Source organism: Aotus nancymaae, unplaced genomic scaffold (assembly GCF_030222135.1).
Source record: "Aotus nancymaae isolate 86718 unplaced genomic scaffold, 86718_ANA_hifiasm-v0.15.2.pri h1tg000057l, whole genome shotgun sequence".
NCBI lineage: Eukaryota > Metazoa > Chordata > Mammalia > Primates > Aotidae > Aotus > Aotus nancymaae.
The window spans coordinates 29,122,629-29,138,594 of NW_026988471.1; the positions used below are offsets into that span (position 1 = coordinate 29,122,629).

The window sequence follows — 15,966 nt, forward strand, 5'->3', positions numbered from 1 at the left end:
AGGTAACCAAAGTAAATATTTTGAAATATTTTCTTCCAAATTCTTTTTTAAAACTGAAATTGCATGTGACAGTTTCATTTTGTACAGAGGACAAAGTGAATGTGCTATATTGCCACATGATAATGGCTCCATGAAGTCGGCTGAGACCCTGCTGAACAGGATACAGATGGCACTGGATGGTGGGAAAAGCACAAGAGTTTGGTTCTGACCCTGCTTCTTAGTAACTTGTAGGCTTTGGGCAAGTGATTTAACCTCTCTGAGCCTCCGTCTTCTCATATGCAAAATGAGCAATAATAATTCCTACTGCATAGGGTGGTTATGAGCACTCAATAAAATAAAATATGTGAGTTGACTAAAACATAGTGATGCTCAATCAATTATATTATTAGTACTGTTAACAATAGTACTGTTAATAATAAGATTAACAATAATCTTTAAAGGTGGCAGCTCAGTCTTGAAAACAGAGATTAAATTGAAGCCACGTTGGCTGGAGCTAGACACGATGGAAGGGAATGGGGTAAGAACTCTGCACTCATTGCTGGAATCCAGCCTATATAACCAGGGAAAGCATCCCATATCCAGGGCTTACCCTTTCCTCAAGAGAAGCATCAAGGACATAGATCAACAGGGAACCATCAATCCCCGGGTCTGGCCACAGAGAAGCATTGTGATCAGAGCTCTCTGTCAGTAGCCCATTGAAGAAAGGTAAGTGTGGCAGGTCCGTGGCATGTCACCCAGAGCAACCTTCAGAATGAAGGACTTATCCCCTGGCTGCTGCAAGGCCAGCCTCCACTGTTACCACCCCTGGGGATGACCTCAGTGAAGAAGGCTGCCTTGGCAAAGGTCACATCCCTTTTCAGGGTAACACACACCCCGTGACTGACAATACAGGTGTACAAAGGCCTGACCCTCTCTTCCCCAGTCAGGACAGCTATGAAAGCTCATCCCACCTTCAGCTTGCCCTGGCGGGTCAGGGGTGGCTTCCATAGAGCCTTGGCATCTCCCTCTACACAATCCTGCTTCACTGCCTTCCCCTTCTTTCTCCCCTTCCCCTTCCTCTCCTTTCCATTTCCATTCTTTTCTATAGGCTTTGATCCCAAAAGCACTCCCTACTTGAGCCCCTACGTGCTAACTCCATCTCTGAGTCTGCTTCCAGAAAAACTCAGCCTGTGACAGGAACCTCACCTGCTCCCCCTCCTCACATCTCCTGGTGCAATCCCTGCTGTGGGCCCTGCGGGGCTTCTTGAGTAAACAGAGGGCTGAGCTGACATTAGATTCTATTCTTACAGTTTGCCCTTTATTCAATGTTACACAAGGACTTTTGCTTCCAGGAAGATGGAGTAGGCATACTTTTTCCTATTTGTCCCTCTGAATACAAGTAAAAACCCTGGACATTATATGTAAAACAGGAGGATCTGAAGACGGAGAGAAGGAGGCAGACGGGCTAGGGGCCTTGGGCCACAAGAAATGAGACAGTGGTAAGTCCCTGGCATTTTCTTTTTGTCTTGGAGCTAAAGGAGCTGGCAACTCAGAAATGGTAGGAGGCACACACAGAAACATTCCCAACAAAAGCCTGCTTTCTTTAGCAAAGGATCAGGGAAAGGGCAGTCTAGCAAAGGAGAAAACCTTTAAACAACAATTACTCAACTTCAGCCAAATGCTACAGGAAACAACAGCAATGGTGGCCCCATATCCACCCTCACCAGGTAAGGCCAGTGGAGAGGCTCAACCTCCACCCTCACCAGGCTGTATCAAGGTGTCCCAAACCCCCTGCCAGGGTGGTATCAGAGGAAGCCAAGTGTGGAGCCGGAGCTTTCATCTCTACCAGGTGGCAGAGACCCCTCCTACCTTCCACCATCCAGCCATGTGTGGCAGTGGAGCCCATATGGGGCACCTCAACTTCTGCCCCCATCATGCAGTAACGAGACAGCCCTCTCTCTCCCCACCAGGGAGGGGCCAGAGGCTTGGAGGAGGCCTGGTGGAGAGTTAAGACCTTTACCGCTGCCTAGTAAAAATGAAGCAACCTCCTCCCATGGGGTCAGTGGAAGCCCTGTGGGGAGCAGTGGCACTCCTGACCCTCCCAGTGAGGGTGACTAAGCCTAGAAGGAATCAAGAACACCCATCTCCACCCAGCAGTACTGAGGAGCACTGCCTCATAAGTGTCAATGGAGACAAATGGAGAATCTGGGCTTCTACCCCCACTCATGGCAAAATGGGCATCACTTTCCCCTTTCCCTACTGAGCTCACACTAGATTTTAGTCAGTACTTGCTAGAGTCAGCTAAAATAGGTTTGAACAAGATTTAAAATATCGTATAACATAAAATCCAAAATATTACAAATTCTGATAGAAAAAATATTCATCATACCAAGAGCCAGGAAGATCTAAAACTGAATGAAAAAGACAATCAATAGATGCCACCACCACTGGGTGCTGGGGCTCCCCCCTGCAATGCTAGCACTTTTGGAGGCCAAGTTAGGAGGATCATTTGAGCTCAGGAATTCAAGACCAGCCTGGGTAACATAGGGAAGCCCTGTCTCTACAAAAAACTAAAATAAATTATCTGGGCATAGTAACGTGTGCCTGCATTCCCAGCTATTGGAGAGACTGAGGTGGGAAGATCACTTGAGCTTGGGAAGTCAAGGCTGCAGTGAGCCATGATCATGCCACTGTGCTCCAGCCTGGCTGACAGAGTGAGACCCTGTCTCCAAAAACAAAGAAAAAGAAAAAAAGATGCCAACACCAAGATGACAAAGATGTTACTGACAACATCTTTTTAAAGCAGCCACCATAAAAATAATCCTTCAATAAGCAATTACAAACATGCTTAAATAAAAACACACAGTAAAGAAACAGAATACATAAAGAGGAAACTGGAAATTTTAGAACTGGAAATCACAATAACTGAAAATTTTTTTTCATGTACAAACTGCATAACTGTGGTGTGCCAAGCACTGTTGTAGATATTGAGAATACAGCAGTAAACAAAACAGACAAAAATCCTACCTTCATATAGCTTATATTTCAATGGGGGAAATAGTAACAATTATATATGTTTTTATATATAAAATTATTTAAGTGTGTGTATATATATATAGACACACATATATACACACACACACACACAATCAGAAGCTAATGAGGAGAAAGACAGATGGAAGAGTATATGAGAGGGGGAAGAGGATTAAATTTTAAAGGTGGTTAGAAAAATCCCCATGAATAAGTAGATATTTGGAAAAAAAAGACTTTTTTTTTTAAAGAAAAAGGAAGAAAGAAAGAAAGAAAAAAAGAAAAGAAAAAAAAGAATGAAGAAGAAGAAGAAAAAGGAAGAGAAAGAGGGAGAGAGAACGGGAATATTGCTTTATTGCCCAGGCTAGAATGCAGTCTAAAAATGGGAATTGAAAACCTCTTTTATGCCAATAATTGTGCTTAACAATGGAGACAGGAAGGAATAAGGGAAGAAAATAACAAACAAGCAGCCAACCAATATTTTATTTAAACCTATGAAATGCTGTGCAATTATTAAGGAGTGATTTACTTGCAATTATGTAGTCACTTTTGGAATAGGTGTGATATGGTACTGATAAGAATGTATGTTTTGTGTATTTGAAGTGAAGAGTTCTATAAATGTGTATTAAGTTTACTTGTTCTGGGTCTGAATTCAAGTCCTGGATATCCTTGTTAATTTTCTATCTCGTTGATCAGTCTAATATTGATAATGTGATGTTACAGTCTCCCACTATTATTGTGTGGGAGGCTAAGTCTCTTTATAAGTCATTAAGAACTTGTCTTATGTATCTGGGTGCTCCTGTATTGGGTGCATGTATATATAGGATCGTTAGCTCTTCTTGTTGCATTGATCCTTTTACCATTATGTAATGTCCTTCTTTGCCTCTTCTGATCTTTGTTGCTTTAAGATCTATTTTATCAGAGGTGAGAATTGCAACTCCTGCTTTTTATTTATTTATTTATGTTTGCTCTCTGTTTGGTTGGTAAATCTTCCTCTGTCCCTTTGAGTCTTTGTGTATCGCTGCATGTGAGATGGGTCTGGATACAGCGTACCGATGGGTTTTGGCTTTTTATCCAGTTAATAATATATATGAGTTTAATACTGCCATTTGATGCTAGCTGGATATATTTTTGGAAAGGCTGATACTGGCTGTTCATTTATATGTGCAGTGCTTCTTTCAGAAGCTTCTGCAAAGCAGGCCTAGTGATGGTACAATCTCTAAATACTTGCTTGTTTGCAAAAGATTTCATTTTTCCTTCGCTTTTGAAGCTCAGTTTGGCTGGATATGAAATTCTGGGTTGAAACTTCTTTTCTTTAAGGATGTTGAATATTGGCCCCCGCTCTTTTCTGGCTTGTAGGGTTTCTGCTGAGAGATCTTCTGTAAGTCTGATAGGCTTCCCTTTGTGGGTAACCTGACCTTTCTCTCTAGGTGCTCTTAGTATGTTCTCCTTCATTTCAACCCTAGTGAATCTGACGATTATATGCCTTGGGGTTGGTCTTCTTGAGGAATATCTTTGTGGTGTTCTCTGTATTACCTGGAGTTGAATATTGTCCTGTCTCACTAGGTTGGGAAAGTTTTCCTGAATAATCTCCTTAAGAGTATTTTCCAACTTGGATTCATTCTCTTCGTCACATTCAGGTACACCTATCAAACGTAGATTAGGTCTTTTCACATAGTCCCGTATTTCTTGGAGACTTTGCTCATTCTTTTTTATCCTTTTTTCTCTAATCTTGACTTCTTGTTTTATTTCGTTAAGTTGGTCTTCAAACTCTGATATCCTTTTTTCTGCTTGATCAATTTGACTGTTAAAACTTGTGCATTCTTCGCGAAGTTCTCGTGTTGTGTTTTTCAGCTCCATTAATTCACCTATATTCCTCTCCAAATTGTCTATTCTCATTAGCATTTCGTCAAACCTTTTTTCAAAGTTCTTAGTTTCTTTGCATTGGGTTAGAACAAGTTCTTTTAATTCACAGAAGTTTCTTATCATCCACCTTCTGAAGTCTACTTCTGTTAATGGAATGCACTCGTTCTCCCTCAGGGCTTATTCCGTTGCTGATGAGGAACTGTGATCCCCTGTAGAGGGAGAGGCATTCTGATTTTGGGTATTCTCAGCCTTTTTACGCTGGTTTCTTCCCATCATTGTAAATTTATCCACCTGTCGTCTTTGTGATTTCCGACTTTCAAATTAGGTTTCTGAGTGGATGTCGAACTTGTTGATTCCCAGCGCCGAAATCTGAGCAATCCACTGCGCCGGCCAAAACAGTGGTGTTAAGATTGATGGTGCTTTCCTGCCAGGGAATCAGCCAAAAGGGGACCCAGTCCTGCTCACTCTGCACCAAGAACTGCCATACTGAGGCACCAGCAAAACCGCCGTGCCGGCCACAAGAGTCGTGCTAGCCACCTGTGGGGCTCCTCTGCTGGGAATCTCCTGGTCCATGAGCAACAAAAATTCATCTGAAACTGTGGCATCCTCTCGTTCTCTTCACTTTCACTAGGAGCTACTATCCCGAGCTGCTCGTGGTCAGCCATCTTGGATCTCTCTCTAATAACTGAAATTTTTATAAAACTTAATGGATGAGCTTACAGCAGAATATAGAAGTGAATGGAAAAATCAGTGAACTTGAAGACAGAAATTAATCTATCTCAGAACTTAAAGTATAATGATAATAATAAAAGGGAAATGCATACTCCTCTAACTAGAAAATGACTCAAGTTGTCATGCAAAAAAAAAAATGTGTACGAACAACTAGAAAAATAAAAGACACTCCACTAAAAGTTTCATGACTATTAAAAAAAAATAATCTGAGCAGAGAAAAATACAAACTGAAAAAAAAAAAGAACAGAGCTTTAGTGATTGGTGAGACTAAAACAAAAAATCTAATATTAGTGTCATCAGAATCCTGGAAGAAGAGGAAAATAAGGGCCAAGCTGAAAAAGTGCTCTAAAATATAATAACTGAAAACTTCTCCAAATTGGCAAAAGATGCAACTCTACAGATTCAAGGAGCCGAGAAAACTCCAAACAATATCAACCCAAAGAAATCTATACTAAGGCATGTCATAGTCAAACTTCTGAAAATTAAAGTCAAAAAAATAAAAAATTCTAATAAAAAAAGACATCTTACTTGTAAGAGGAAAACAATCTGAACAACAACAGATTTCGTAAATGAGTCCATAGAGTTCAAAAGGAAAGCAGCACAACATTTTTCAAGTGTTGAAAAAAGACTTGTCAACCCAGAATTCTATATCTAGAGAAAATACCCTTTAGGAATGAAGGAGAAATCAAGACATTCAAAATGAAAGAAAACAAAGCAAAAAAAAAAAAAGTTGTTGCTAGCTGACCTACACTGAAAGAATAGCTAAGAATATTCTCTAAAAAAAAAAATAAAATAAAATGTTTTTTATAAAAGAATCTTGGAACAATGGAAAGAAAGAGTTTCCTTCATAGTGTTTACAAGAAAGAAAGAAGGAAAGAAAGAAAGAAAAAGAAAGAAAGAAAGAACGAGAACATAAGCAAAAACATAGATAAGTGCAATATTTCCTGCTCTTGAGTTTTTAAAATTAATTGATCATTGAAGCAAAGATTATAACATGCTCTGATGTAGTGCTCTATATAGAGGAAATATTTAAGACAACTATAAATGGAAATGGCAAAAAGAATTAAGGTTTCTATACTTCATCTGAACTGGGAAAATGTTGACAACAGACGGTAATTAGTTATGTATATATAATGAAATACCTAGAGAAACAACTTAAAAAGCTATCAAAGACATACATTCGAAAAGTATAACCGAGAGCCAAACACAGTGGCATGCACTTTTTGTAATCCCAGCTACTTAAAGGGCTGAGGTGGGAGGATTGCTTGAGCCCAGAAGTTTGAGACTTTATTTGGACAACACAGCAAGACTCCTGTCTTAAAACATGAAAACAAAAACAAGGCCAGGCACGGTGGCTCATGCCTGTAATCTCAGCACTTTGGGAGGTTGAGGAAGGTAGATTGCCTGAGATCAGGAGTTCAAGACCAGCCTGATCAACATGGCGAAACTCCATATCTACTAAAAATATAAAATTAGCGAGGCATGGCAGCACATGCCTGTAATCCCAGATACTCAGGAGGCTGAGGCAGGAGAATCACTTGAAACTCGGGGGCGGAGGCCGCGGTGAGCTGAGGTCTCGTCATTAAACTCTAGCCTGGACAACAAGAGTGAAATTCCATCTTAAAAAACAAAAACAAAAACAAAAAACTCAGAAGTACCATAGAGGAAAACAAATGATTTTTAAACGTTTTCAAGTAACCCACAGGAATGAGGAAAAAATAAAAATCAAAAATAAAAATCACAGAAAACAAAGATGGGGGAAAACCTCAGCACATTTAAGTCCTAACATAGCAATAATTTCACTAAATTCAAATTGTCTTAATATTCTAATTAAGAGAGACTGGCAGAGGGATTAAAACACATACCCAATTCTATGTTGCCTACTAGACATTTAAAAATAGATTTTTAAAGTAAAAGAATGGAAAACAATATACCATGAAAACATTAATCAAAAGAACACAAGAGTAGCTATGCTACCATTAGATAAAGTGGATTTCAAAGCAAAAAATATTACCAGGGGATAGGGAGGAGCATTACATAATAATAAAAGAGTAAGTCCAGCCAAGAAGACATAGCAATCCTAAATGTTTATGCCCCAAACAGAGCTAAAATATGTGAAGCAAAAACTAATAGAATTTAAAAGAAAAATAGACAGACAATTATGGTTGGAGACTTAAATTTCTCTCAAAAGTGTACAGAGAAACAAGACAGAAAAATCAGGACAGATATAGAACTCAACACTATCAATACTAAGATCTCACTGACATTTAGAGAGCCCTTCATCCAACAACAGCAGAATACATATTCACGTGCCAATGCAACATACCAAGAAAAACTATATTCTGTGTCATTTAAAAAATAAAAGCTCAACAAATTTAAAAGAATTTAAATCATACAGAGTATATTCTCTAATCACAATGGAATAAACTAAAAAATAATCAAAGAAAAAAATAAAATAAAATAATTAAAAAAAAAGAAAAAAACAGAAAAAAAAAATTGTAGAAAAATAGAAAATCTCCAAACACTTGGAAACTAAATGACAAACTTTTATATATCTCCTGGGCCAAGAGAAAGTTTCAAGGGAAATTTTTAAAATATACTAAACTGAATAAAAGTCAAAAAACAACATATCAAAATTTGTGGGACACCACTAGAACACTACTGAAAAGAACTTTTTTAGCACTGAATACTTCTAATAGAAAAAGATAAAAAACCTGAAATCAATAATCTAGCTACAAACCTAAGAACTTTGAGAAAGAAGACAGAAAAACAAACACCAAAACCAGTAGAAGTGATCCTATAATAAAGACAAGAGCAGAATTCAGTAAAATTGAAAACAAAAAACAATAGGAAAAAACAGTAAAACAGAAAGCTGGTTATTTGAAAACATCAATAAAATGGACGAGTCTCTAGTAAGACTGACAAAGAAAAAAGAGAAAAGATACAAATATCAAGAGTGAAAGAGGGAATATCACTACAGACCATGCATATGTCAAAATGATAATAAGAGAATACGATAAGGAATTTTACATACATAAAAATTTGACAACTGAAATGAAAAGGATCAACTCTTCAAAAAATGCAAACTACCCCAACTCACCCAATATGGAATAGGTGATTTGAATAGCCCTATGACTACTAAGTAAAAATTTAAACCCCCAGAAAGGAAATCCCCAGGTCCAGATGGCTTCACTGGAGAATGCTATAAAAATTTAAAGAATTGGAGAGAGATCCAAGATGGCCGATTACTAGCAGCTCAGGATTGTAGCTCCCAGTGAAAGCACAGAGAACGAGAGGACACCACACTTTCAAACGAATTTTTGTTGCTCACTGACTAGGAAATTCCCAGCGGAGGGGTCCCACAGGTTGCCAGTGCTACTCTTGTGGCTGGCATGGTGGTTCCTGGTGCAGAGTAAACGGGACTGGGTCCCCTTTTGGTAGACATTTGGAGCTCAGGGAAGGCAGAGTCGCCTGTTCAGCTGATTGAAAAAGGGACTCAAGAAGGAAGCCAGACTGGAGATTCCTAGGCAGAAAAGCACCGTCAATCTTAATGCCGCTGTTTCAGCTGGTGCAGTGGGTTGCTCAGATTCCGGCACTGGGAATCAACAAGTTGGACGTCCACTCAGAGACCTAATTTGAAAGTCAGTAATTACAAAGATGACAGGTGGATAAATTTACAATGATGGGAAGAAACCAGCGTAAAAAGGCTGAGAATACCCAAAATCAGAATGCCTCTCCCTCTACAGGGGATCACAGTTCCTCATCAACAAGGGAACAAGGCCTGATGGAGAACGAGTGCATTCCATTAACAGAATTAGGCTTCAGAAGGTGGATAATAAGAAACTTCTGTGAGTTAAAAGAACATGTTCTAGCCCAATGTAAAGAAACTAAGAACCTTGAAAAAAGGTTTGACGAAATCCTAATGAGAATAGACAATTTAGAGAGGAATATAAGTGAATTAATGGAACTGAAGAATACAATACGAGAACTCTGCAAAGTATGCACAGGTTTTAACAGTCGAATTGATCAAGCAGAAGAAAGGATATCAGAGGTCGAAGACCAACTTAATGAAATGAAAGAAGACAGGATTAGAGAAGAAAGAGCAAAAAGGAATGAGCAAAGTCTCCAAGAAATATGGGACTATGTGAAAAGACCTAATTTACAATTGATAGGTATACCTGAATGTCATGAAGAGAATGAATCCAAGTTGGAAAATATTCTTCAGGATATTACTCAGGAAAACTTTCCTAACCTAGTAAGGCAGGACAATACTCAACTCCAGGCAATACAGAGAACACCACAAAGATATTCCTCAAGTAGAGCAACCCCAAGACACATAATCGTTAGATTCACAAGAGTTGAAATAAAGGAGAAAATTCTAAGGGCAGCTAGAGGGAAAGGTCAGGTTACCCACAAAGGGAAGCCTATCAGACTTACAGCAGATCTCTCAGCAGAAACCTTACAAACTAGAAGAGAGTGGGGGTCAATATTCAATATCCTCAAAGAAAATAATTTTCAACCCAGAATCTCATATCCAGCCAAACTAAGCTTCATAAATGAAGGAAAAATAAAATTTTTTGTGAGCAAGCACTCAGAGATTTCATCACCACCAGGCCTGCTTTACAAGAGCTTCTGAAAAAAGCACTACACACAGAAAGGAACAACCAGTATCAGTCATCCCAAAAACTTACCAAAAGGTAAAGAATATCTGCATAATGAAGAATCTATAACAACTAATGGGAAAAATAGCCAGCTAGCATTAAATGACAATATTAAACACACAAATATCAATATTAATCCTAAATTTAAATGGATTAAATGCCCCAATCAAAGACACAGACAGGCAAATTGAATAAAAAGTCAAAACCCATCGGTACACTCTATCCAGATCCATCTCATAAGCAAGGACACACTAAGACTCAAAACAAAGGGTTGGTGGAAGACGTACCAATCAAATGGAGAGCAAAAAAAAAAAAGAAAACAGGAGTTGTAACTTTTGTCTCTGACAAAATAGACTGTAATAGTAACAAAGACTAAAAGAAACAAAGAAGGACATTACACAATTGTAAAAGGATCAATGCAACAACAAGAGTCAATGATCATAAATATATATGCACCCAATATAGGAACACCCAGATACATAAGACAAGTTCTTAATGACTTATAAAGAGACTTGGACTCCCGCACAATAATAGTGGGAGACTTTGACACCACATTGTTAGTATTCGACGGATCAACGAGATAGAAAATAAACAGGGACATCTACGATTTGAACTCAGACCTGGAACAAGTAAACTCAGTGAATATTTATAGAATTCTTCACCCCAGGTCCACAGAACATACATTTTTCTTAGTATCACATTACACCTATTTTGAAAGTGACCACATAATTGGAAGTAAATCACTCTTCAGCATTTGCATAGCACTTCACAGACTTAAATGAAATATTGGTTGGCTGTTTGTTTGTTATTTTCTTCCCTTATTCCTTCCTGTCTCTGCTGTTAAGCACAATTATCAGCATAAAAGAGGTTTTAAATACCTATTTTTGGATTGCATTCCGGCCTGGGCAATAGAGCAAGACTCCTGTTCTCTCTCCCTCTTTCTCTTTCTTTCTTTCTTTAAAAAAAAAAAAAAATTTAAAGAATTAGCAGCAATTCTACTCAATCTTTTCCAGAAAATAGAAGATGAGGGAATACTTCTCAAATTATTTTACGAAGCTAGTATACCCTGATACCAAAGCCAAACAATGACAGTACAAAAACAGAAAACTGCAGATCAATATCCCTCATGAATATAGACGCAAGTGTCCTTACCAAAATATTAGCAAAAACAATTCAGCAATATAAAAAAAGAAGTGAGGTTTATTCCACGGATGCAAGGCTAGTTCAGTGTTCAAAAATCAATTAATATAATCATTGTTAATACATCTACATACTAGCAATAAATGTGAAAACTGAAATTAAAAAATAGAATACTAGCCAGGTGCAGTGGCTCATACCTGTAATCCCAGCACTTTGGGAGGCTGAGGCAGGTGGATCACGTGAGGTCAGGAGTTCAAGACCAGACTGGCCAACAGAGTGAAACCCATCTCTACTAAAAATACAAAAAATTAGCTAGGCATGGTGGCGCATGCCTGTAATGCCAGCTACTCAGGAAGCTGAGGCAGGAGAATTGCTTGAACCAGGGAAACAGAGGTTGCAGTGACCTGAGATCATGCCACTGCACTCTGGCCAGGGTGACAGAATGAGATCCCATCTCAAAAAAAAAAAAAAAAAAAAAAACTACTATTTACAATCATTCAAAAAATAAAATGCTTAGGTGCAAATTTAACAAAACATGAGACTAGTATGCTGGAACTACAAAATACTGACAAAAAGCAAAGAAGATCTAAATAAATGGAGAGTCATACCAGCTTTGTGGATTAAAGGACTACATATACAACTACCATATGACCCAGCAATTGCATATGTGGGCATACATCCCACAGGGATAACACACCATGTTCACAAAAAACCTGTACATGAACACTTAAAGCAGTTTTATTCATAAGAGTCCAAAACTGGAAACAACACAGATGGCCATCAATGACAAATGATTGCATGTACTATGATACATCCACACCATGGAATACTATTCATCAACCAAAAGGAATGAACTTGGTGGCTCACACCTGTAAATCCCAGTTACTCAGGAGGCTGAAACCTTTGAACCTAGGAGGCAGAGGTTGCAGTGAGTTGAGATGGTGCCACTGCACTCCAGCCTGAGCAACAGTGCAAGACCATCTCAAAAAAAAAAAAAAAAAAAGAGAGAGAGAGAGAAGGAAAGAAAAGGAATGAACTGATGATACATAAATAGCCTGGAGGAATAGCCAGAGAATTATGCTCAGTGGACAAAAAAGCTAATTCCCAAAAGGTTACATACTGTGTGGTTCCTCTTATACAACATTTTTGAAATGGAGAACAGATCAGTAGTTACCAGGAATTAAAGCTGGAATAGGGTGAGAGGGAAGTGGGTGTGGCTATAAATGTCAACATGAGTCATCCTTGTGGTTGTGGAAAAATGTTCTTTATCTTGACTGTATCTTCTTTTTTTTTTTTTAACTTGTTCAAGTAGGGAAGACATTCTGAGAGTATCTTGACTATATCAATGTTCATAAACTGGTTGTGATTTTGTAACATAATTTTTCAATATGACTTTAATTTTTTTAAAAAAGAAGTCATATATATTTGTTGAAAAATAAACATTAAAGAAGTGTATAAAGTAAAAAGTTTCTTATAAGATACCCAGACCCTACTCATTCCCTTCACCCTCTCTCCATATGCCCCCCAGACACACACACTGCCTCTAGAGAAATACTTTGAATGGTTTGATATATTTTACTCTGATTCTGGTTTTTTTGTTTGTTTGTTTGTTTTTTGACAGGGTCTTGCTCTGTGACCCAGGCTAGAGTGCAGTGTCACAATTATAGCTCATTGCACTCTTGACCTTCCAAGCTCAAGCAATCCTCCCATCTCAGACTCCCAAGTAGTTGGGACTACAGGCTCATGCAACCATGCCCAGCTAATTTTGTCTGTTTGTTTGTTTGTTTTTGTACAGATGGGATTTTGTCATATTGCCCAAGCTGGTCTTGAACTCTTGGACTCTAGAAATCCACCCACTTTGGCCTCCCAAAGTGCTGGGATTACAGGTGTGAGCCACCACACCTGGCTTACTCTGATTTTTTGCATAACCTAAAATATCTATCTACCTTTACATATAATTTACATTTTTAAAACCGAAAACGGAATTATACTAAACAAGTTCTGCAACTTGTTTTTCTTATCCAGTGTATTTTGGGCATTTTTTCTATATCAGTATTTTATTGCTATCAATAGCTACACAATATTCTACTAAATGGCTGTGTCATGATTTACCATTTCTTATAATGGTGGAAATATGTATTTTTTCCTTTCAAAATTACCAGTCTTTCTGAAAACAACTATTTATTTGTATTAATGTGTTTCTAATCTCATTTCCTAGAAGTAGAAAATGTGAGGCCAAACAGTTTTTGCCTATTTTAAAATGTAATAGATTTTGCCCATTGCCTTCCACAAATATTGTACCAATTTACACCATCATCAACAGAGTGTGAGACTCTGTGTGTTTGCCTGTATCCTCAACACAGACATTCGGTCTTAAAAATTCTCCTAGAGTCATATTTATAACAACAGTGAAAATGTGGAAAAGAAGGTGTCCTCAGACATAGGACAACCTCTGTGTTCCAACACTACATACAAGGGGAAGACATTGAGACAACAGTAGGCTTGAAGAAACAGAAAGGTAGAAACAGAGAGAAAGAGAGACAGATGGATGGATGGGCATATATATAGATAGTGGGTACACAGAGATATGAAATTTCATTTGATTCGGCTGAACATTTTTAGAACCAGAACACAGCTTTGAACATGCCCTGAAGGCAAGTGCCATGAATATACTGGATAGTTTCAGTAGTGAGAAAAATGCCATTATATATAAAAACAAAAAATGTAAAATTCTAAATTTAACTAGTTATATCAAGAACAAAAGTCCCAACCAGGCGAAGTGGATCACTCCTTGAATCTCAGCACTTTGGGAGGCTGAGGCAGGAGGATCACTTAAGCCTAGGAGTTGGAGGTCAGCCTGGGCAACAAAGCAAGACCCCCATCTCCAATTTTTAAAAATGTATTTAAAAGGAAAGAAGGGAGGGAGGGAGGGGAGGGGAGGGGAGGGGAGGGTGGGTGTGAAAGCTGAACAGAGGTTCTCCAGGAGGCTGCAAAGAATGGGTGCAAAGCACAGGACAGTGGGCAGCTCTGCAGAGTGGCCAGGAGTGTAACATGGTCATAGCATCAGGCACCTGTAGGAAGGGGATGGTAGGAAAAGGCCCACAGTGGAGGATGCAGTAGGGAGAAGATGGGTGCAGGCAGTAGAGAGGGAGTGTGGTGGCCTCAGACCTCCCTCCAAAAGAGCCAGCTGCAGGGGGCACAGCTTCCCGCACAGACCTGCCACAGAGCCACACTGTCGCTGGCACTTCCTCCCCATGCCTGAGCATTTGGTGGGTGCCATTTCTGCCTGATGCAGGATTCTGCTCACAGAGATGTCTTTTCTTGAGGCGTCTCTTCTCACATCCCACATCCAATGCATCAGTAAGTCCTATCTACCAGAATATGTTTTATATCCCAGATGCCATCATTTCTCCCCATGCCCTTATACTGCAGCCCTGGTGTAAGCCCCATCTGCTCTCACTTAGATCACCACTTTCACTTCTGGACTGATCTCCATGCTTCCAGGAGAACCAGAGGGATTGTTTTAAAATGCAAAATGAAAATGAGCTTTGGCCTACTGCAGTGTCTTTCCATTACACTTGGAATAGAACTTGACCCCGTTGGTCCTACAAAATCTGACATCTGCCCCACTTTCAATCCCCTTCCTTTCATTGCCTATGCCCCACAAGCCTTCCCAGGTCATGTGAGCTCCTTCCACTCAGGGACCTCAGATTTCCTGTCCCCTCTGTCTGGGATGCTCTTTTCTAGCATCTGCACACACTGCACCTCCTCAAATATTCCTTCCTACACAACCTCAAATAGCCACCCTACCCTAACTCCACTGTCTAATTTTCTTCAGGGCACCTGCAGTCATCTACAAGTATTTAATTTTTTCTTTGTTCAGTTTCTCTCTCGCTACAGTCCACCACCCATGAGGGGCAAGGACTCGGTCTTAGCATGGCATCCCCAATTTCTAAAGCAGTGCTTGGTACATAGTCAGTGCTCTAATCATATTTATTGAAAGAATAAAAACACATTTATATAACCAAGATTTTTTTCTTTTTCTTTTTTTTTTTTTTGAGACAAGGTCTTGCTCTGTCACCCAGGCTGCAGTAGAGTGGCGTGATCATGGCTCACCTCTGGGCTCAAAGCTTCCTCCTACATCAGCCTTCCGAGGAGCTGAGACCACAGGTACACACCACCGTGCCAGGCTAATTTTTGTATTTTTTGTAGAGATGGGGTTTCACCATGTTGCGCAGGCTGGTCTTGAACTCCTGGGCTCAAGCAATCCACCCACCTTGGCCTCCCAAAGTGCTGGGATTAGAGGTGTGAGCCACTGCGCCCAGCCTATAACCAAGATTTTTAAAAATAATGGCTTTAATTCTCCTTTTAACTTGCTCTTTTCACTTTAAAAATACTATACAAATACCATTCTATGTTAGCACATATAAACACACTTCACAAGGTATCATAGTATGTCTGTATTATAATGATTGAACCATTTACTTACTGATAGACATTTAGATCATTACCAGTTTTTCTTTTTCGTATTACAAAGAGGGCTTTAATGAACTTTCAT

At 39.1% G+C, this 15,966-nt stretch overlaps 1 long non-coding RNA gene across 3 annotated transcripts in view; it reads right to left on the reverse strand.

The window, feature by feature from the left end:
- Positions 1-15,966, reverse strand: part of LOC105733236 (uncharacterized) — an 89,233-nt gene that overhangs the window by 67,579 nt on the left and 5,688 nt on the right. The window contains exon 1 of one of the 3 annotated variants that reach the window (XR_010337986.1): positions 11,147-11,219. The exons of the other annotated variants lie outside the window; for them this stretch is intronic. This is a non-coding gene — a long non-coding RNA (uncharacterized LOC105733236). Of the gene's footprint in view, positions 1-11,146; positions 11,220-15,966 lie in introns of those variants that run through there. 3 annotated transcript variants of the gene reach the window in all.